This window comes from Podarcis pityusensis, assembly GCF_964106645.2.
Source record: "Podarcis pityusensis genome assembly, chromosome: 13".
Lineage (NCBI taxonomy): Eukaryota > Metazoa > Chordata > Lepidosauria > Squamata > Lacertidae > Podarcis > Podarcis pityusensis.
In genome coordinates this window covers 26055332-26078763 of record NC_138038.1, presented here as the reverse complement: position 1 = coordinate 26078763, position 23432 = coordinate 26055332, and the positions used below count along the sequence as shown (strand labels likewise).

Genomic DNA, 23432 nt, shown 5'->3' with positions numbered 1-23432 from the left:
GATTCATCCAGCCCAGCCTTTCGCATGATGATAAAACAGCCATGGAATAGCAAGCTCTGGACTGGATACACAGTGAAGTAATCACACCAAGACTTTTATTGTGAGACAAAGAGATCTCTTATCAACCCGAAATAAGATTAATGCAGGTAATCATAGGGATACTTGCTTGGGAGCAAGTCCCATAAAACTCAGTGAGACTCTGGCTGTATACACAACGTATATTCAAAGCAAATGTCTTCCCTGCAAAAGAATCCTGAGAATGGTAGTTTGTTAAGGGTACTGGGAAGTGTAGTTCCATGAGGGCTATACTATTACTCCCAGGATTCTTTGAGGGAAGCCATGTGCTTTAAATGTATGGGGTGTGTTTGCGTGTGTTACATTAATAGAATCAGATTCTAAAACATCTTGAGGGGGGAAAATAAAATCTGCCATGATGTTTAACGAGACTCCAGGAATGATTCATGTTCAAATGTTTGTACTCCCCCCCCCCTTTTTTTTTGCACCCTTAGAAATATCTGGGATGAATGTACTCAAAAAAACAGCGCCAGGAGGATAGTCATTTCCTGTTGTCTTACAAACTATATTAACCATATTCAAAGTGCTCTCTCTCTCTCACTCACACACCCACACACCACTCCCCCGAAGCGGCGGAGCTGGCAGGTGGGGTGGAGAGGGGGCGGGGGCGGGGCTGGCACACATCCTGGGGGTGCCCCCGCACCCCTGTTCCTCCGCCAGTGCTCCCCCCACCAAAAAAAAAAGCAGCAATACAACATTAGAAGCAAACCCTTCCAGCATCATTCCTAGCCTAAAGTAGATAATGAGGTTAACTACATGAATGCAATTAACTGTGCATATCTTTTGTCATGTAATTAGTGGCAGAGGGGAAGCCTGAACAGTAGGGAGTTTAACTCCTCCTCTCCCTGTCCTAATCCTTACTTACAACAACAACCACAACAATTGCCTATCTGAGGTTGCTGTTTGCATCCAGGGAAGGCTGCAGTGGCATTTAATGCTTGTGGTGAACAATTAAAAAAACAAAACAACAACTGCAGTATTCAACATGAGTAGGGGCAGGAGTGGGGGGAAACTTCCTAGTTTCTCCCAAAGTTAGGAACACATGGAAGTGGGGACAAGGCTATGACACAGTGACAGGCAGTAAGTGGAACCCCTTTGTTGCTCATAGGGCAGAGCAAGCCCGCATAGGAGTGCTTAGGGGTCAGGACATGCTCTGACCTGTTGCCATGAGTCCTTAGTGGATCTTGGCTGTCCTGCCTTGAAATCGCTGCAGCTGCCGAGTTCCTACAAAAGCTTCTGATGACAAGCAGAGTGGTTGCTGCTTCCAGAAGCTGGGCCATAGGTTAAAGAAATTACACGAGCATTTTACTACTCTTTCATAAATCCACACACTTCCCATTCACAACTGGCTGTTTTTCACGCCAAAGCACTTGGTGAGTGTTCAACGGCTGAAGCTCAGGAACAGGAAGGTCTGGAAGTCCACAAGCAGCCTAAAAAAACAAGGTGAACTGTAATTAAATGTACCTGGAGGAGGAAATCAAATACCTATTTCCTATAAACAGACATGCCATTAGAAGCACTTACAGACTCTTTCAACAAACCTCCATGAACATGTAGCCTAAATTAACCACATTAGTTAATTAAAACAAGCAAGCAAACAAACAAACAAACCTAAATCACATTTCCTTTTTCTCAAATCATCATGACTGTACCTTTTCCTGTGCATGTCCCATCCTAGGTCAATGAAGCAAGTGTTGAGATTTCATGACACCTTACATTTACCCCTCCCCCCCAAAAAAACCATGGAAACTGTAGTTTGCTAGGGGGTTCTGGGAACTGTAGCTGTAAGGGGCAAACTATGGTTCCCGTGATTATTGGGGAGGGATGTGTGGAATGTGTTCAGAATATATAGTGAGAGCCAGTGGGGCATAATGGTTAGTGTGTTGAACCTGGGAGACCGGGGTTCGAATCCCCACTCAGCCATGAAGCTCACTGGATGACCTTGGGCCAGTCACCATCTCTTAGCCTAACCTACCTCACAAGGTTGTTGTGAGCATGAAATGGGGAGGAGGAGAACCAAACACACTGTCTTGAGCTCCCATGCGGTTAAAGGTGGTATATAAATGTAGTAGTAGTAGTAATAATAATAATATAGTGGTACCTCGAGTTAAGAACTTAATTCATTCTGGAGGTCTGTTCTTAACCTGAAACTGTTCTTAACCTGAAGCACCACTTTAGCTAATGGGGCCTCCTGCTGCTGCCACACCGCCGCTGCACAATTTCTGTTCTGATCCTGAAGCAAAGTTCTTACCCCAAGGTACTATTTCTGGGTTAGCGGAGTCTGTAACCTGAAGTGTCTGTAACCTGAGGTGCCACTGTACTAATGATAATAATAATAATAATAATAATAATAATAATAATAATGTGTATGTAGCCCAGGTCAGTGAAGGAAAGGGCCTATTGAACCCTTGCCCCATCCTTTAACTCCCTCCCCTTGCTTTATTTTCTTGACTGGACTCTTTTTCTTTCTTTTTTAAGGATAGTGGAGGAAAAAAGGTAGCTGGTGAGAGGTTAGGGACTGAGGAGGATTCCACCCCATCTCCTTTCCTAATCCCTCTCAATATGAAATTCCCACCCACACCAGCTTAATGCCTTTCTGGCATGATCCACCAGCCCAGTAACCACCCCATCTCATTAGTTAGCCCCACAGAGAAGACTGTAGATTCCCGTAAAGAGAGAACAATGGTCTCTGCATGCCCTCAGCAAATCACTTCAACAGGCTCCTACGTTTCAGTCAAAACCGGTCTGAGCCATGGAGCCACTGGCGGCCTGGGTGGCACTGTTTGGAAGGACATTTTTCCCCCTGTAGGGAAAGGGGAATGAAATGTCAGAGAGCAGCTGGAATAGTAGCAGGTGGGGGGGTGAGGGGCTCTTCTCATTTCTAGGAAGGCCCCAGGATTCCTCAGCTGCTTCTCTCCAAAACATAGCGGGGTTTGGTATTCTCCCTGCATGAATTCCAGCAAATGAAAGGCAGGCTTCTCTGAGGCGCGACACTGTGAGGTGCGGACAGGGAAGAAACCGCAAATAAATTACCAGCGGGTATTGGATGCCATTCAAGACCAAGGTGGTGAAAGATTGGCTAAATGAGGCAAGCGAGGACTAAGAAGAACGCCACAACCGAGAAAGCTGCCTTGTGTTGAGTCGGGCCAAGGGTCTTTCAAATCTCCTGAGGAGGCCTTTCTCTCAGTCCCCACCATCTTCACAGGCACATTTGGTGAGGACACGACAGAGGGCTTTCTTAGTGGTTGCCCCCAAATTGTGGAACTCCCTTCCATGGGAGGCTAGGCTGAACCCCTCTCTGCTCTCCCTTCCCCGGCAGGCAAATACTGCGGTACCTCGGGTTACAGACGCTTCATGTTACAGACTCCACTAACCCAGAAATAGTACCTCGGGTTAAGAATTTTGCTTCAGGATGAGAACAGAAATCATGCGGCGGCAGCATGGTGGCAGCGGGAGGCCCCATTAGTTAAAGTGGTACCTCAGGTTAAGAACAGTTTCAGGTTAAGAACAGACCTCCAGAACGAATTAAGTTCTTAACCTGAGGTACCACTGTACTCTTTTTGTTCAAGCAGGCCTTTGGCCGCTAACTCAGCTGTTGTGGCAGGGTCTTTTGAGGGTGGGTACTGCTTCGAAATGGTTTCCAGTGCTGCTTTGAACAATTTATTCAATTGTTTATTCAATCTACCTGGGGATGATGATGATGATATTTGTATCCCGCCCATCTGACTGGATTGCCCCAACCACTCTGGGATGCACAAGAGAAATCAACAGGTGCAGCTTTTCATGACACAGGCCAGAGGTTGCCAACACCAGCAGAGTCTTCCCTGGCACCCAAAGGATTCCCCATGCCCCACTGAACCAAGGCTTGAAAGATTCATTTAGCTGGGAGTCAAGAGAACAGGTTGGGGGGGGTGCTAGGTTAGGATGCATGGGCATTGTCCACAACACTTTGCAATGTGCCACGGGTTCAGAAAAGGTTGGCAACTCCCAGCATAGGCAGAAATGGGCATGATCACCTCCTGACACCTGCAAGTTTAACAGCTGCTGAAATTTGTTGTTGTTGTCGTTTAGTCATTTAGTCGTGTCCGACTCTTCATGACCCCATGGACCAGAGCACGCCAGGCACTCCTGTCATCCACTGCCTCCCACAGTTTAGTCAAACTCATGTTCGTATCTTCAAGAACACTGTCCAACCATTTCGTCCTCTGTCGTCCCCTTCTTCTGCCCTCAATTCTTCCCAACATCAGGGTCTTTTCCAGGGAGTCCTCTCTTCTCATGAGGTGGCCAAAGTATTGGAGCCTCAGCTTCACGATCTGTCCTTCCAGTGAGCACTCAGGGCTGATTTCCTTAAGAATGGATAGGTTTGATCTTCTTGCAGTCCATGGGACTCTCAAGAGTCTCCTCCAGCACCATAATTCAAAACCATCAATTCTTTGGCGATCAGCCTTCTTTATGGTCCAGCTCTCACTTCCATACATCACTACTGGGAAAACCATGGCTTGAACTATACGAACCTTTGTTGGCAAGGTGATGTCTCTGCTTTTTAAGATGCTGTCTAGGTTTGTCATTGCTTTTCTCCCAAGAAGCTGCTGAAATAGGGCCAGGTTAAAAAAAAAAAAAATAAGGTTGGCAGTCCAGTTTGCTTGTTTGTTAGTAGTATTTTTATGCTGCCTTTCCAGACCAATTTAGAACATGAACTACAGATAAAGATCAATTAATTAAGATGATAAAACTAAAGCAATAGTCTAAAGCTCTCTCTACAGTCCAACATGTCAAATCCAGTAAAACAATTCAAAACCGTTTAAAGCCAAGACTGCAACAATTTCAGCAACATAGGTTTTGGCACATCTCCTTTCACAGAAAGCAAGAGTGAAACTAAAGGGGTTTCAAGGCCTGTTTGAAGGCTGATAAAGATGTGAGCCACACAAATGTCCCCTGGGAGGAAGTTTTGCATGTATGGGGCCACTCCAAGAAGGCTCTGGGCCACTTCAGACTGGTGGGGTTTTTTTGGTGGTTATATACTGAAACATGTCACTGATGCAACAATAGAGCATTCGTGGTGGATTTATAGTGGACCAGCCACACGAATCATTCTGCTTTATTGGTTGCTTTGCAATGATTCCCCAGTGGTAATAATAATAATAATAAATTTTATTTATATCCCGCCCTCTCCAGCCGAAGCCGGGCTCAGGGCGGCTAACAACAATAAAACAGTACAAAAGTACAGCACAAACAACACTCTAAAATCATTCATTATAAAATTAATTAATTCAAGCCACTGGCAACCATTGGGCCAGAGCTCCGCGAAGATTGCCGAGGGAGGGAGTCAGGCTGTGCCCTGGCCAAAGGCCTGGTGGAACAGCTCTGTCTTGCAGGCCCTGCGGAAAGATGTCAAGTCCCGCAGGGCCCTGGTCTCTTGTGACAGAGTGTTCCACCAGATCGGAGCCACGGCCGAAAAAGCCCTGGCTCTAGTTGAGGCCAGCCTAACTTCTCTGTGGCCTGGGACCTTCAAGATGTTTTTATTTGAAGACCGTAAGTTTCTCTGTGGGGCATACCAGGAGAGGCGGTCCCGTAGGTACGAGGGTCCTAGGCCGTATAGGGCTTTGAAGGTTAAAACCAGCACCTTAAACCTGATCCTGTACTCCACCGGGAGCCAGTGCAGCTGGTATAGCACCGGGTGAATGTGATCTCGCAGCGAAGACCCCGTAAGGAGTCTCGCTGCAGCATTCTGCACCCACTGGAGTTTCTGGGTCAGTCTCAAGGGCAGCCCCACATAGAGCGAGTTACAATAATCCAGTCTGGAGGTGACCGTAACGTGGATCACAGTGGCTAGGTCAGGGCGAGAGAGGTAAGGAGCCAACTGCTTAGCTTGGCGGAGATGGAAAAATGCCACCTTTGTTGTAGCTGCAATCTACACTTCCATCCACTCTAGACCCGTTCCAGTTTGCATACAGAAGAAACAGATCTACTGATGATGCTATTTCCATCGCTGTCCACACTGTACTGAGTCATCTAGAACGACAGGGAACCTACGCAAGGCTGTTGTTTGTGGACTACAGTTCTGCCTTCAATACAATTCTGCCAGACAGGTTATTTCTTAAAATGACCAATTTGGGTATACATCAGAAGATCTGTCTGTGGGTAAGGAATTTCCTGACTGATAGGCCGCAGACAGTGAGAATGGGCCCTTACTATTCTTCTACTCTAGTATTAAGCACAGGAGCCCCTCAGGGATGTGTGCTAAGTCCCTTTCTCTATTCCCTGTACACATTTGATTGCACCCCACTGTATAAGTCCAACACAATCATCAAATTTGCGGATGATACAACAGTGGTGGGGCTCATTAGTGAGAACGATGAGACTGCTTATAGGGAAGAAGTACAGGGGTTAATTCAATGGTGTAAAGAAAACAATCTTATGCTTAACACCAAAAAAACCAAAGAACTCATAATTGACTTTAGGAGAAAGAAAAGTGTATTTTTACCATTGCACATAAATGGCGAGGAGGTGGAGAGGGTTGGTAGTTTTAAATACCTGGGCATTTACATCTCTGAGGACCTCTCATGGACTGCAAATATTAATATGGTTGTGAGGAAGGTGCAGGGGAGGTTGTATTTCCTGAGAATGCTCAGGGGACTGAATCTATCTCAGCACCTACTTCTGTCCTATTATCACAGTACCATCGAGAGTGTCTTAACCTATAGTATATTATCGTGGTATGGGAGCAGCTCTGAAACGGATAAAAAAGCTTTACAGAGAATAATTAAAATTGCCCAGAATGTTATTGGGCTCCAACTACCAACCCTGGATGAGATCTTCACGTCTCGCACTTTGAAGAAGTCACACAATATCCTGAGAGATCCCATCCTGCTCACAACTTCTTTGAACTGTTGCCTTCGGGCAGAAGATATAGGACAATGAAAACACGAACCACACGCCTTCTGAATAGTTTCTATCCAAGAGCTCTGATTGCACTAAATAATGATCTCAGGGCCAGTTGCAAGAAATAGCAAGCAGGGAGTAGGAAGGAATGAGACAGGTTTTTAGGTTATGTTATGCCTTTAATAGGTTATGTTACATTCTGGAGTATGATATGTTTTTATAGATTATGTCTGAATAGGATGAGAGTGTTGGAGATACGTGCAAATGTCTATGTGAACCCGGTCTTTGGGTGGGTGTTTGATTTTCGTTGTTGTGTATACTGTGTATATACGGACAATGACAATAAATTTATCTATCTATCTATCTATCTAATCTGCGCCTCCATGGAAAGGGAGGCGTCGAAGATTACACCCAAACTCTTAACGGACGGTGCTAGCACTAATTGCACCCCCGCAAGAGATGGGAGTTGCCCCCCCCCAATCCCATATCGTCCCGTCCCAGCCACAGGACCTCTGTCTTCGAAGGATTTAGCTTAAACCGGCTCCCACGTAACCATCCAGCCACAGCTTCCAAACATCTAGTCAGTGTGTCTGGGGCCGAGTCAGGATGGCCATCCATCAACAGATAGAGTTGGGTGTCATCAGCATACTGATGGCAACCCAGCCCAAAACTCCGGACAAGCTGGGCAAGGGGGCGCATAAAGATGCCACCTTATTGCCATGTAGAGGGCGACTCCTGCACTAAAGCTGAAGGAAAAGCCCCACAGAATATCTGCAAGTATAAAAAGTTACAGGATTTCAGCAGGAAGCTATGGGGCATGTACCCATTGGAAACAAAGCACTGTCTGTCCTGGAACTTTTGCAAGTGGAAATAGTATTGACAATGGGATTGTGTATGGCCAGGCATCACGAATGTGTATAACCTCACAAGCCTAAATCATCAGAAATGTACAATAAAAAGGACATCTGTGCTGGAAGTGTTGGGATGCAACTCAGCTTGTACTGGAGGCTGATGTGTCTGCACTGGGGAGAGCACAGCAGAGCCTCCAATTTCCTAGGCTGCAATCGTCTCTACTCAGAATTAAGTTCCACTAAATTAAATTGGAGCTTACTCTCAGGCAAGTGGAGTTGAGATTGTAGCTTTAGGCACCTCCTCAGTGCCTATCCTGCCGCCCCTCGCCTTGCCACGGGGGCTGGGAATCCCGCACTTTCCTCGTGGCATGTAGTTCCATTCAAACAGTGCATCTTACCTCTTTATAAAAACAATTTGAGCGGCTCGATTCCATCAGCCGGTGACGGCGAGGTGCCTGGTTCTCACTGAGATGTTAAACCTGCTGCGCCTGCCCGCGTTGGGCTGTAACATTATAAAAAATAAATAAATATAATCGCTGTGCGTTAAAGAAAAACCAGCATGCCAGGGGCAAAAGACTAAAATACAACCCTAAAATCGACGGGAGGTATCATCATCATCATCATCATTTTGTACAGGGGATCACAGACAGTGCAATCTAATAATTGCACCGCCTGCACAGAAGTAATCCCCAGAAGTTAGTTGAACGGGGAAAAGCGGCGCAGGATTGCAGCCAGAAAACCCTGCGAGCCTCCGCCTTGCCCGTAGCTCATTGGAAGAAATTTGGGACTAGCGGCTCCCTGGAGAACTACATTTCCCAGCATGCTCCACCGTCCGCTGGTAATGATGTGTCCGGAGAGGCGGTGCTTGCGAGAGCTCCTTGCTGTGTTGTCAGCTCTTGGGAAGAGAAGTGTGAGCTGCGGGGAGCGGGGCTTTCGAGGGAGAGGAAGACCCCCACTTCGTGCACCACCACCCCACCGCCGTTGCCTTTCTAGGCAGCCCAGATCTGGGGGCCACGAAGGAAGGAAGCCGTTCCTGCTGGTAAATGAAATGCATGGGGGGGGTGGGGTGGCGGTGGGGCAGAGAAAGGGATCCGTCTGCTCCAGCCAAAATCACAGCTTGGGGGGCGGAGGGTGCTTGTAAACATGCCAAGGAAGAAGTGGGCGGCCAAGCGAAGGAAGTTTTAAAAAATCTGGGCCTGGAGGGGGGAAGCACCTTGGAGAGGAAGGGATGCAAATATATGGTAAATGGGAGGCGGTTCTGCACAGTTGCTTCGGGGAAACGGTGTGTGGGTTAAGAACAGTTGCTGTGGGTGTTGATAAGGGAGACGGTGTACGTGTGAACGCTTTGGAGCGCTGCTCTCGTTCAGAGAAGCTGGTGGGTTGCTTTTAAAATGTAGCCTGGGGAGGAGAACTACAGAGTCTCTGAAGTTGGGAGTGACGTGCTTGCTCCCCCTTTGGACGTGCTGGGCCTAATTTAAGAGTGAGTAGAAAAGTCTAACCCAGCAGAAGTGGGTGCTGAATGTTGTGGGTTCGAGATACGCACACACCTTTCTGGGTATCTGAGCCCACGATTTAGTTCAGAGCCTGGGACTTGCTAGTGTCGGCCTTGTTTAAAACTCCTGCTCTGAGCTTTGCTGCTGCGTTTTAGCGTGTGCACCTGTTTGACTTAAGCCAAGAAAAATGAAGGTTCTTGGAAAAGCATGAGGGGTTAGGACAGGAAGGGGAGAGGGGATGGAAATCTTCCCAAGTGTCTGCAAAAAAAACACCAAGCAAGAGCAAGTGTCACTGAGGTCACATCCACACCAAACATTTAAAGCACTCTCAAACTGCTTTAACAGTTGTGCCTTCCCCACAAATAATCCTGGGAATTGTAGTTTTTAAAGGGTGCTGAAAGTTGCTAGGAGACCCCCTTACAGAGCTACAGTTCCCAGCACCCTTAACAAAGTACAGTCCCCAGAATTCTTCATGAGAAACTATGGCTGCTAATTTATGGCATGGATGTAACCATGGCTATGTTGTATTCTAGAGTTTTGGGGAGTTTGTTTGTACAGAAAATGTGTACAGCTCTCTGTAATGTTGTTGGAGGTGGGGGAGCATGTGTGTGACTTCCTTGGAACACCCAGCTTCTATATAGGACAGGAAGCAGGTTTGGGCACAACACCCCTGCCCTTTGACCTCTTTTTCTAATATGTCTGCTGAAGCAGCCAGCTCCATCAGCTCATCTGCCTCAAGGCAGAACTCCTTTTCACCCCGAGATTCATATTCTGATGTGGTCAAAAACCCCTGTGGTGCTATGGATAAAATTAAATATTGCCCTTGTTCAGTGTGCCTCCCTTCCCCATGATGCTTTTCTGCAGCAGAACATAGTGGAACATCTTTTGTGATTCTTACTGGGTTCGTGTCGTCCAAGAGCAAATGTAGACTGTATTGAGTTTGTGCCATGAAAGAGTGAGGTCATCTCCAAACCATACACTTTAAAAGTGCTCATATGTCACTTGAACAGTCATGGCTTCCCCTGAAGAATTCTGGGAAATAAAGCTTATTCCCCTGAAGAATTCTGGGAAATAAAGCTTATTCCCCTGAAGAATTCTGGGAAATATAGCTTATTCCCCTGAAGAATTCTGGGAAATATAGCTTATTCCCCTGAAGAATTCTGGGAAATATAGCTTATTCCCCTGAAGAATTCTGGGAAATATAGCTTATTCCCCTGAAGAATTCTGGGAAATATAGCTTATTGAGAGCACAGAGATGGGAGACCCACCACAGAGCTACAATTCCCAGCACTACACTTTCCCAGGATTCTTTAGGGAAAGCCATGACTGTTGAAGTGGCGTATGAGCGCTTTTAAGTACATGGTGTGCAGGGCAACTTCACTCTTTGATGGCACATCAATATATGTAGGGTTGTAGATGTGCCCAGCAATGTAGGGCAGTAGAAACTAACAGGCCAGCATTGTGGTGCCTTAAGAGGATTTGCATTGCAAAGAAGCTAACCAAAGCAAATTGGAATCTATTTGCAACCCAGCAATGGGTTGGAGAATCTGGAGGCAAACATTGCAATTTATATGCAATATCTTTAGCCGAAAGCCCCAGAGCAGGAAAGGATCGGGAAAGTGGAACCTCCCTACAAATCTGACCTCTTATCCATATTCTCAGTTCCAAGAGAAGCAGGACAAATGTTGACTATATATGGGAGAACTGTTATTTTTGGGAACTATTTGCAGGAGTTCCGCCAACAAGAGACCGGTCACAATCGCTCTCACCCAGTCCTCCTTGGATCTTGCCTCAGTTGGAACATTGCACATTGTTTTCAAACCATTGTGTTTATGTGGAATTTGAACAAAAGACTGGATCCAAAAAAAGCAAAGGGGAAAAGCAGAGATGGTTATTTCAGCTGTCACTTAGTTCTGATATAGTCTTGCAGTGGAATAAGGTGGCAGAGGATATACTATAGCAGACTTCAGGAAAGCAGATCGCTCCCCAGTGTAAAAAGGGCTATTGTCACTCTATGCATGCAGAATGTCCCCGGGTTCAAGCCCTGGGTATCTCCAGATGGTGCTGGGAATGTCCACACATCTAAAACCTTGGAGAGCTGCTGCCAATCAGTCTGGACAGGTGGCCTGACTCGTATAAGGTTCTTAAAAATGAAAGGCTTCCATGCAAACAGCATATTAGCACATTGGAGACTGGGCTGGACTAGAAACTACTGTAGTTGTTTACTTGCAAGGAGGTACGGCTCTATGAGAAATGGCACCACCCGCCCACTTGCAGCTCCAAAAGGAAAAAGGCTGCTGTAATAACTGTGTAATGACAGACAAACTGCCCTGTGAGGAATATATACTGGAAGGCAACTTTATATATCTGGTAAATAAATACTGACTTGGAATTCTACCCTGCCTCATACTTTCGCTTGGGCAGGCCAGGTTATAGATTTGGGTCTAAGACGTGGGAATAGGGTAATACTGGAGAGATTTACTAAGCTTGGGAAAGATAGGTTTGGTTTATTTTTTGTGGGTTGGGGGTACCTTTATCCAACATGTGGTAGATGATGTGTCTATTGTTTGCTTTGGATCCTTTCAAACAACCTAATTCCTCTTGATTGACTGCAAAAGACAATGCCTATTGAGAATAAACTTGCTTGTCCGAAACCAGTCCCACTTCATCCCCAGTGTTTGGCCATTCCTTTTACCCCCAATAAACCTTCATGTTGAAATCCGTTTACAATCGCATACTGTTTGGGGGGGAAAGGTTTGGAAATTGAGAATACGATGGGCTAAAAGGAGGCTGCTATTTCTGGAGTTTGAAACACGATCCTAACTTCCTTTATGGAAGAAATACTATCTGTGAATGCACTGTGTGCTGCCTTCGCTTCCTCCATGCCCACAGTATAGCTTTAGTGGGTTGTATATAGTCTTAGTCCTACTCAAGAGTAGACCTACTGGAACGAATGGGCATGGCCAATGCTGGTCCATTATTTTCAATGAGTCTTGAGCAGAACGCTGTTGGGTGTGACCCAACATGATTCTGTTTATCCAGACGTTTTGGGTTCTCTCCAGTCGAGTGGGATGGCTAGAGTCATGCTGCAAAAAGGTCACTTAGAAAGAGGCAAGTCAGTAGTCCAAAGAGCACCAGCTTGAGGCACAAGTGATGCTGCAATTAAAGAATCACCAGCTACCAGAATGGGAAGAGCCCTTAATTATCCTGTCCTATGGTGCACTTTGCAAGGATGAGACGAGCAAATAAGTGTGACTACTGCACCATGCATGGGCAGAGGCGGTGGCAGGACAAAGGGATGGAGGAGACCTAGGGACACATGACACAGCCGCAAATTGACTCAGACCATTGGTCCACCCAGCATTGCGGTGTGACACTGCAGAATCTCACCCTGCCCTGCCACCAGAAAGGTTTAAATTTGATGGTTGAGCATTGCACTCTCTGCATGAAAAGCCTGTGTTCTGCCATTGAGCTGAGTTAAAGAATCCTCAGTCCAGGCTCCTCCTGCACAGCCAAACTCTAGTTCAAGAGAGCTTTAAACTGCATTTAACTCTGGGGGGGGGGGGGGTTACCCAGCTCTTTGAACGGTTTGGTTGCCTTTTTCATCACCTTTTTCCAGCGCTACAGTATCCTTTTTGAGGCGACACCAGAACTGTGCAAGGTATGTGCAAGATAAGGCATTATTGACACTGGAAGATTCGTTTTTGATCCCTTAGAATGAAACTGGCCTGGTTCCTTGCAAGGATCGGCCATAGTTTATTAAACTGAGGTTTATTAACTCGTAGCTTGTTTGACCCTGCTCAGCAGCTTAACAGTGGTTTGTTTGCCGCCAACAAACCATAATCCAAGTGCATAGTTTGTTGTTTCGATTACAAGCGTTTTATTTGTTTTAACTAGGGTTTGGTGTTACATGCAAACCTGGCACCCTTCCTTAACCCATGGTTTGTTTAGCCAGGCCACCCCAATCCACCCTGGATGCTCACAAAGCTGCAAAGACATGAAAACAAAGTAAAGTTTGGAGGAACAAGTTGTGGTTAATAATTGTCTGTGGGACAACTTGCTGTTAATCATGGTTTACTGTCATCATATTGTTGCAATAATAGGGTCAGATGTTTATTTCCTTAAAAAAGAAACCACCTTTAAAAAGTTACACAACCCATGTTGTTTGATTAAATTGGTATCCTTGCTCAGATTAGCTTGCTCAAGCCTAGTTAAATTTGCATAGAACAGTTACATTATGTCAATACAAAATGATCCTCAACTGAGACTGTTGAATTAAACTCCCTCAAATAAAAACCAGGACTTAAGAAATCAAAGGCAGTTGCTTAAACAAACAGCTTAGCAAATAAAGACATCGAAATGTTAGAGCTGGAGGTTTCAGTTTCTGGCTGAAGTAAGCTGCCCAATATAGTCTAGTCTCGATACTCTTGTATTTTCGTTCTGGTTGGCCGAAACACAAGTTGCACATGTTTAGCTCGGCGAGCGCAGAGGCTGAGCAAAACCAAAATACCTTCAATAGGTGTGTATACAAAGACCACTTAAAACAGATTTGTGATCCATGGTGCTGTTTAGGGAGCCTGGGGCATACATGTCTCTTTCCAACGCCACTCTGGAAACTACAACAAAATGTTGCAGTGTGGAGTGTTCCCTGTTGAGAATTCCAGCCATTCTATTCCCCCTCATTCCCCAAATCGTTGGTATTCCACGCTCACTAAGCATGCCTAGTTCTTATTGGAGCTGTTTCTGGGGTTCCCACCACCCCAGGCTTTCCTTTCCTGAAGTTTTTGGGGGTTTTTAAGTTCTGCAAACTTTGGAGTTCTCCCAAGCCTGCTAATACTTTCTTCTTGTTAGCTTCATAGCAAAAACGCTCACGTCTGGAATGTTGGAAATACAGTGGTTAAGAACTTAATTCGTTCTGGAGGTCCCTTCTTAACCTGAAACTGTTCTTAACCTGAGGTACCACTTTAGCTAATGGGGCCTGCCGCACAGCCGCCGTGTGACTTCTGTTCTCATCTTGAGGTAAAGTTCTCAACCTGAGGTACTATTTCTGGGTTAGCGGAGTCTGTAACCTGAAGCGTCTGTAACCTGAGGTACCACTGTAGAGGAAAACAATCAAAGCCCTGCAACAAAATGGTGCAGATTATCCCTGGTAACCTGAACCTGCAGCTGAGGGAGGTTGAAAAATAAAAGTTACTATCAAATACATATGCGAGCTCCTGTTCTAATTTGGTCTTTTACTTCATGTGCAATGGAGAAAAATGTGGGTGTTTTTACATTTAAAAAATGGAACCAGTCTGCTTGCAAGTTAATAGAGCATGAGGTTTCTGCAGGCAGCCGGGTGCTGGGCTTGCTGTTGGAGGCCAAATAGTCCCATCTGTGGCCTGAAATACAGCAATGGGTCTACTTTACAGGGCTGCCGAAAGCTGTTCTTCTCCAGCACAGCCCTCCAAGCTGCAATAAGAATGTAGCAGTGAACTACACTACAGGGTTGTAGTTGCCCAACTTGCAATGTGGGGATTAAAGTAGCAGACAGCAATGCAGATTTGTTGGAAACCAATCAAGAGTCTGGCCTGCAATATTTGGTGTGAGCTGCACTCAGGACTGTCCATAGTCACTCTCTCTCAGATGCAGCCAATTTCAGCCTGGAAGTATAAGGACAGTGGTCTCGCATTTGCTCTGAAATTTGCATTAGCGGTGTTGGAAACTATTCCATTCGTTGCTGCCTTTTCCTTTGGTGTGTGTGAGAGAGAGACAGTGAGGAAAGTGGACAGACACACTGATGCCTAGCCCTAGCTGAGCTACAACCTTGGATTTCTCTACTGGCGTCTATGGGCAGTTCTCAGTTCTGTCTCTGGGGACATTCAAAAATAGCTGCTCAGCGTAAACCAGGAAGTGACGTAGTTCCTTCTGCCCTTTATATCAGGGGTGTGGAACGTTTTTGGCTCCACAGACCATAGTATTATCAATAGCGTCCTCGCAGGCCAAATGTGACAGGTGGGCAAACTATATGAGTGAGAATTTTGAGAATATGCCTGCGAGTTTTGAGATTGCTCTTTGGGCCTGAAGTCCCCATCTTTCCTTTATCTGTCCCTGCAGTCATCTTCCAGCCAGTTCATTCCATCTCCCCACCACTGCCACACCCCTGACCTCTCAATATTCCATGGCATTTGGTTATTATGGGCCTTTCTAACTTTTGTGTACGCATGCCTAGGATGGCACTGTAAACAGCCATCTGTGCTAGTTTTGCATGCCAAAGGAACAAGTCCTGTTGGTGTTCCTTTAAAATAAGGGACTCATCGCGAACATTGTTATTACGAGGCCTATCTGCCTATCTCCCATTCCCACCACCCTTCTGAGTAATACCCCTCCCCACCTTCTCACTATATAGAAGGATCTGGCAACTTCTGTTTCAGTGTATCTGAAGAAGTGTGCTTGCACACGAAAGCTCATACCAAGAACTAACTTAGTTGGTCTTAAAGGTGCTACTGGAAGGATTTTTTTTATTATTGTTATTACGAGGCATTAAAAAATAGCCACTTAACAAAAACCACACCTTTGCTATTTTAGAGTTTCACGCAAAATGATCTCTCTGTCTCTCACTCACTTCTCCCCCCCCCCCCAAATACATAACACATGACGAATAAGTATAAATGTGTATCTATTGAGAAATTGCTTGGATCCAGGGTCTCCTGTCCTCATTTCATGCTTCAACGCAAAGTTAATAAATTCAGTGTCTCATCTGTCCTTGTAGTTCTCTGGTTAATGTAACTTAAGACAGGAGCGCATTCATCAGGCATGCTTGCTCTGGTGCCAGCTGTTTCCAGCTGTTTATTTGCTACCAACCAGCACCACTTGTGCTCTCTCTATATGCAGCCAGATTTACCATTCTGATGGTTCCTAAGACTTTTAATGAACACTCTTCCTTAAATGGAGTTCACTTCATATGTAGCCTTGTTGCCTTTGAAGCTTTTAACATGATCACTTATTTATCCTTTGCAATCAGAGGCTTTAAAATTTAACCACAACAAACACTGTCAAAATAGGCCGGAGATTTGTTTGGTTTTTGTTTGCAGTCCGAATTTGAACATGAACAAAAGTAAGCTGTTAAAATCTTATCAAAGAACCTGCTTCTCCCAACCCCTCTCCAAAAACATATTCTGAAATGGAGCTGGTTTAGAATGGTGGGAAGGGCATCCAAAAGCGAAGAGCAGGTCTTTTGGAGAAAAAAAGTGAAATTGGTGTGATATAGAGACATTGCTTTCCCATGCTGTCATCTCTGGTTCAACCAAGTTTTGAAGTGTTCTTTCTCCCCACCCTGCCCCAAAACACAATGATAGCAGGATGAGTACCCCACTGTCAACAAAACCTCCATCACACCACATTTTAGCTTGCTTTCAAGACGCACACTGTGAATGCTTGCGAGCTGAGCCGGGTACTACCAGAAAAGACCCCACTAGACCATAGCTGTCAACTTTTCCCTTTTCTTGCGAGGAATCCTATTCGGAATAAGGGAATTTCCCTTTAAAAAGGGAAAAAGTTGACAGCTATGCACTAATCCCCGCGAAAACAAACAAAACTATAAGCTCCAGTGTTTTCAGCCGATATGGGAGAGTTCCCTTTTGGATCCCAAATATGGTTCCATGTTAGTGGAACGAACCACTGTGTGCCGCCATAAAAATGAAGGCCCCTTAGAGCCAGCCACTACTTGCCATCTCTGAATGTCTTCTTGATGGCTGTGGCAGTCCTAGAAGAGGGATGGAGGACTACCTATGGTTTTTCAGATGTTCCTGGATTCCATCTCCCATCTTCCATGTTTCTGTTAACTAGAACAACATCCTTAATGACCATTTGTACCACTTTCAGGCTTCAGGTTAGCCGCAGCCATTTATTTCCATCTTGGCCATTGGCCTTGTGGTTGCGGGGGGGGGGGAGTGGGTTTTGGGAGTCGCATCTGAAAGGCCTAAGGGATCCCTATCCTTGAGGAAAACAAGAAAGCCAATATAGCTTCCCAGAAAAGGTGCTCTGTCTGGCTCTCCAGGTACAGATCGAGCTTTTTCCTGTGGCTCATTTCATTTGCTAAACCGGCAACATCAGTAGGAGTACTGGGTGTTAAGGAGGCAGCTTCATTTTCCTAAATCTCAGTTCAGCCCAGAGGATCTAGCTGTTGCGTTTACTTAAACTGCACTGACATGAGCGGATCCATGAATGACTTTGCACAACCAACTAATCCTGATTTGTACTGTAATGGGCTTGCTCCAGATGCAAGGAGGCCTGTGATAAATCAACTTGTTTCAACCTGAAAAGGTACTATTTAGGTCTTATTTTTTATGTGCTGGACCAGCACAACAGCCCTGCCAAAATGTTAATGGAGTTATAGCTATCTATAGCCCTCCCATCAGATGTTAATGAAATAAACAACTACAGTGGTGCCTCGCAAGACGAAATTAATTCGTTCCGCGAGTTTTGTCGTCTTGCGATTTTTTTCGTCTTGCGAAGCATGGTGTCAGAAAAGTTTTGGAAAAGCTTCAAAAATCACCAAAGTCTTCAAAAACCTCAAAAAAGGCTACCACACCGCGTTCTATGAGTTGCTCCTCGAAGTCAAGTCGCAACTGTATTAACGGTGTTAAGAAAAAGGAAACAAACTTGCAAGCCCATAGGGAAAATCGTCTTGCGAAGCAGCTCAAAAAACAAAAAACCCTTTCGTTTTGCGAGTTTTCCGTCTTGCGAGGCATTCGTCTTGCAAGGTACCACTGTATCTGACTTTTAGAAGACATCTGAAGGGAGCCCTGTTTAGGGAGGTTTTTAAAGTTTGATGTTTTATCGTGTTTTTAATATTCTATTGGGAGCCCCCAGAGTGGCTGGGGAAACCCAGCCAGATGGGTGGGGTATAAATAATAAATTGTTATTGTTATCTATCTATTGCCAGCTTTTATGGTCTACCCATCACCAGTTGGTCCCCAGGCAGGTTACGCAGGTGGCGCTGTGGTCTAAACCACTGAGCCTCTTGGGCTTGCTGATCAAAAGGTCGGTGGTTCGAATCCACACAACAGGGTGAGCTCCCATTGCTCTGTCCCAGCTCCTGCCAACCTAGCAGTTCGAACGCACGCTAGTGCAAGTAGATAAATAGGTACCACTGCAGCGGGAAGGTAAACGGCATTTCCGTGCGCTCTGGCTTCTGTCACAGTGTTCCATTGCTCCAGAAGTGGTTTAGTCATGCTGGCTGCATGACCCGGAAAGCTGTCTGTGGACAAACGCCGGCTCCCTCGGCCTGAAAGCGTGATGAGCACTGCAACCCCATAGTCGCCTTTACTGGACCTAACCGCCCAGGGGTCAATTACCTTTTACATTTACCTTACATACATTTTAAAAAAATACAACCCAATCAGTCTTCAAGGGCAGCCCCAAGCACAGTGGTCCAGTTAGACCCTTCTCTGCAGAGGAAGGACCATAGCTGCTAAACCAGCTGTCGCTGGCAGTAAGCGTTTCTTGTCACCAAAACTACTTGATGGTTCACAAGAGTTTTCAAGGATCTCAGGTATCAGTGCTTGTTTAAGCAGCATATTTTGGGGTGGATGGGAATGTAACTCTTTACATTTATTTATTTTATGCTTATTTATCACTGTTCGCTTCATAGGAATTTGCAATGGTCAGTGTTTGCAGCGTTAACTCGCACGTTTGAACAACTCGTGACCCTGCCAAGCTAAACGTCGCCTGGCAACCTTGGCAAGAGTATTTCCCACACTGGCAAGGCCACAGGTTCTTGGCTTGCCTGTCTTTCATCCCAGGATAAGCAGCGGCATAAATAAAAGCAGCATTGCTTTTCCTGGTGGGCAGATCAGAGAGTCTATTTTATCTCAAGTGATCACCTTAAGGGTTTTCTTGCATTGTTTGCAAGGGGCAGGTACATACGGTGTGGCTGGTCCCCACTGGGAGTTCATGCACGTTTGGGTTTGAGGTGTGGCTTTGCTGGCAGAAGAAGCCGGATTGCCATGTTTTGAATGATGGGAAGAAACAGCGGGCTTCAAGCCCAAACTAGAGAAAGTCCCACTCAGAGCAGGTCCATTGAAATTAATGGACTTAGGTTAGTCGTGGCCATTAACTTCAATGTGCCTGTTTTGAGCGGAAAACTAGCACTGGATGCAACCCAGTGGGGTTAAATACCAAAGCAGATGCAGTACAGGTGGTTTAAGGGAATGGCTGTGGCTCAACCAGAACGACTGTAGCTCATTGGTAGAACATCTGCTTTGCATTCAGAAGGTGCCTGTTTCGACTTGTGGCTTTTCCAGGTGAGAGATCCATGTTTGAAACCCTGGAGATCTGTATACACCATACCGTTTCCTGCATTGCAGGGGGCTGGACTAGATGACACTCGGGATCCCTTCCAACTCGACAATTCTGTGATTCCATGACCTTGCTGGACCAGAGGTCTAACTCTGTATAAGGCAGCTTCCTTTGTGTTTCAAATATAGAGAGAGAATTCAACAGTGCTTAGTTTCAGTTTTGGTTGTTCGTTAGTGTTGCTAATACAGTGGTACCTTGGGTTAAGAACTTAATTCGTTCTGGAGGTCCGTTCTTAACCTGAAACCATTCTTAACCTGAGGTACCACTTTAGCTAATGGAGCCTCCCGCTGCTGTTGCGCCGCCGCCATGAGTTTTCTGTTCTCATCCTGAAGCAGAGTTCTTAACCCGAGGTACTATTTCTGGGTTAGTGGAGTCTGTAACCTGAAGCGTATGTAACCCGAGGTACCACTGTATTGTTTTGTGGATTAGGAGTGCTGTATAGTGGTACCTTGGTAGTCAAATGGCTTAGTTGTCGAACAAATCGGCTCCCAAACGTCGCAAACCCGGAAGCGAGTGTTCCGGTTTGCGAACGTTCTTTGAAAACCAAACATCCGGCATGGCTTCCAACAGGCTGCAGGAAGCTCCTGCAGCCAATCAGAAGCCACGCCTTGGTTTTCAAACCATTCTGGGAGTCGAAGGACTCCCGGAATGGATTAAATTCGAGAACCAAGTACCACCGTAATGCTTTGTGAATTTTATCATACAACTTTCCTTGCGTTTGTGCTGTTTTGCCTTTTTGTTGTTATTGCTTTGTTAATAGTGTTTCATAGAAGGCAGTTGTGTTTTACTGATGGTTTGCAATCGTTTCGCTGATGATTTCGATAATCATTTTATACGATTACGCTGCGGTTGTGATGTTCTGCTATGTTATCACTTATCGTATATAAGCCGTTTGGGACTCACGTGAGTGAAAGGCAGAATAGAAATATAAGAAACGAAACGAGTTGTTCAATAAACGCAGCAAAAGGGGAGGACCTTCTCATTTTAACAGCAATACGGGTGCATGGGTAAGGGGTGCTAAATCCCACCCACCTACAATTTACTACCCTGCAGCACCTCTTCCCAAGCACCATTTGTCAATCAGTCCATCACTAATGGATGAGCCCAGACAGAGATTTGGGAGTGGGGAGTGGGGTTCTGCGTGCTGCACACCATTTTTCCTTTTTTTGTTTTGTTTTGCTTCTAACAATGTATTTTCCTTTCTCTCTCCTCCACCCCCCACCCCCCTTTCTATCTAAGCAGAACGGGAGCTGTCCCTAGTTCCACTCTGATACATCAATTCTGCCCTGCTGGAGAGGTAAGCAAGGATTAAAGTTTGACAGCTTAGCAAACGCTCTCCCATATTTGCGCAAGTCCTTGGTTGGCTGCAGTGGTATGAAACCTCGGTCAGGAAACCGCTCAGTTGTGTCTGTCTTTTACGAGCAGAAAAAAGAAAAAGAAAAATTGCTTCAGCGATCTGAACTTTGCTCTCCAACGCAAGGAGATGTTTTCCTCTGCAATCCCAGTTTTGAAGCCTCGGTGGACGATTGAAGTCCCCTTCCCACCTAATCATAACCACAGAGCTAATAAAGGTTAGGCTTCAGGGCTGTCAGGCCCTTACCTCTCCTAACACACATTTGCCTGCTTGGGGACACGACTTTGCGCCGTGCTGTAGTCATCAGTAAAACAAAACTCCACTTGCAAATTTTTAAAAAGCCTCATAAAATGCTTTGCCGAAACAGGTTGTTAATTTTTATAGCTCGGTATTTTCTCTCTCTTTTTTAATTGGTCTTTTAAACTAACGCCCAATTGCTGCCAGAGTTCCGGGATAATAGCTGGAGCCTCTGCAAGGCAAATGTTCATAAATAGAAAGGGGCTATGGTAGTGTGTGTGTGTGTGTGTGTGTGTGTGTGTGTGTGTGTTGAGAGAGAGAGAGATAGAAGCTCTTGGACAAAAGTAGTGTCTGATAATGCCTTTTATTGGCCTGCTGGTGGCGATCAGTGTGGTGTAGTGGTTAAGAGCGGTAGTCTCCTAATCTGGGGAACCGGGTTCGTGTCTCCGCTCCTCCACATGCAGCTGCTGGGTGACCTTGGGCCAGTCACACTTCTCTGAAGTCTCTCAGCCCCACTCACCTCACAGAGTGTTTGTTGTGGGGGAGGAAGGGAAAGGAGATTGTTAGCCGCTTTGAGACTCCTGAAGGGGAGTGAAAGGCGGGATATCAAATCCAAACTCTTCTTCTTCTTCTTCTGCTTCATGTGCCGATCTCAGATCAGAAGGGTGCATAAAGAAATGTTGTTGCTGGTCACATTACCTGTAGAACTCCCTTTGGGAACGAAAACTTATGCACCAGGTATCATGTTCTTACTTGCACAAGAATGTGAACAGCAAGTAATATAGGAAGCAGACTGAGTCAGGCAATTGGTCCATATAGCTCAGTATTGTCTGCACTGACTGGTAGCCACTCTTCCAAGGTTTCAGACAGGGACATTCCCAGTCCTACCTGGAAATGCCGGGAATTGAAGCCACAACATTTCATACACAAAGCAGATGCTCTTCCACTGAGCTGTGGTCCTCCCTCCATGTACAAATTACTAGATCAATGGGGAATCCACACTGCAGTGAACAAAATCCATGGAAATGCTGTCCAGCTATTGATTTTTCTGGTGTACAGTGGTACCTCGGGTTACATATGCTTCAGGTTACAGACGCTTCAGGTTATAGACTCCGCTAACCCAGAAATATTACCTTGAGTTAAGAACTTTGCTTCAGGATGAGAACAGAAATCATGCTCTGGTGGCGCGGCGGTAGCAGGAGGCCCCACCTGAAGTGGTGCTTTAGGTTAAGAACAGTTTCAGGTTAAGAACGGACCTCTGGAATGAATTAAGTACTTAACCCGAGGTACCACTGTATAAGAATGGGGGAAACCCAAGAAGCCAGCCAGAAAAGTGGAACGTATGAATATGTATGTTAGAAGCAGAGAACTGTGTCAGTCCAAGATTATTCTTTTTAAAAAACAATACATAATTGGTGTCTGGATAACACCACTAGAAAAAATGCTCTGTGCTTAAAAATGGGTGAGTGGGTTGTGTCCTACTGTTAAGCAGGCTGATGTGCAGGTGAAGGACCCTTGTTGGATAAATTCAGCCTAGAATGGGAGGTTCTATAAATAGCTACAGAAAATGTGTCTGACTTGCATCCCAGCTGCGTAGATAGCAGCCCACAGACAGGCCAGATGTTTGGGATCTGACTGAGATTACATGAAGCTTGAAGGACAGAACAGCTACAGAAGCAAGTGCTCTCTCTCTCTCCCTCTTCTCCCCCCCCAAAAAAAAATTAAAGTGGCCAGGACAATGCAGAAGGCAGAACTACAGACTCTAAAACAGCTCAGTCCCAAGTCTAGATGCATTTGTGAACATCTGGTGTCCACGCTGCCTAATGATGCAAGAGGCCGGACTGCAGCTGCCTTGATAATTAGGGCACATTCGCTGTAGAGAACAGATAATTAAGACATTTTGGAAATGGGTGCCATGGGAAACTTCTAGGATAGAGTAGGAGGAAGTTAAGTGCAACGTGCATATTCTGACAGCTGCGATTGCATTGCATGCAAATTGGATGGTTGTACGGTGCTCTTTTATGGGACTACTTGTAAGGATTGCTGAGAAGAATTTAAGCAAATCAGAGAGTGGCTGTATGTAGCTCACTGTAGGAACACCTGCTTTGCAAACAGAAGGTCCCAGATTTAAACCTCAGCATTTCCAGGTAGGGATGGGGAAGACCTCTGTATGAAATCCAGGAGAGCCATCGCTAGCCT

At 45.6% G+C, this 23432-nt stretch overlaps 1 protein-coding gene and 1 long non-coding RNA gene across 6 annotated transcripts in view; one reads left to right on the top strand and one right to left on the bottom strand.

The window, feature by feature from the left end:
- Positions 1-741: 741 nt before the first annotated feature.
- Positions 742-23432, bottom strand: part of LOC308461440 — a 68881-nt gene continuing 46190 nt past the window's right edge. Inside the window, exons 3-4 of the long non-coding RNA XR_013978889.1 lie at positions 8207-8310; positions 742-1505 (exon numbers count right to left, since the gene is read on the bottom strand). This is a non-coding gene — a long non-coding RNA (uncharacterized lncRNA). The remainder of the gene's footprint in view (positions 1506-8206; positions 8311-23432) is intronic.
- ORMDL3 (ORMDL sphingolipid biosynthesis regulator 3) overlaps positions 8677-23432 on the top strand; it is a 32509-nt gene continuing 17753 nt past the window's right edge. The window contains exons 1-2 of one of the 5 annotated variants that reach the window (XM_080978374.1): positions 8677-8847; positions 20885-20939. The gene's annotated coding sequence lies outside the window, so the exon portion shown is untranslated. Of the gene's footprint in view, positions 8848-12746; positions 12963-17528; positions 17606-20881; positions 20940-23361; positions 23381-23432 lie in introns of those variants that run through there. The other 4 variants (XM_080978375.1, XM_080978376.1, XM_080978377.1 and 1 more) reach the window with 4 other exon arrangements.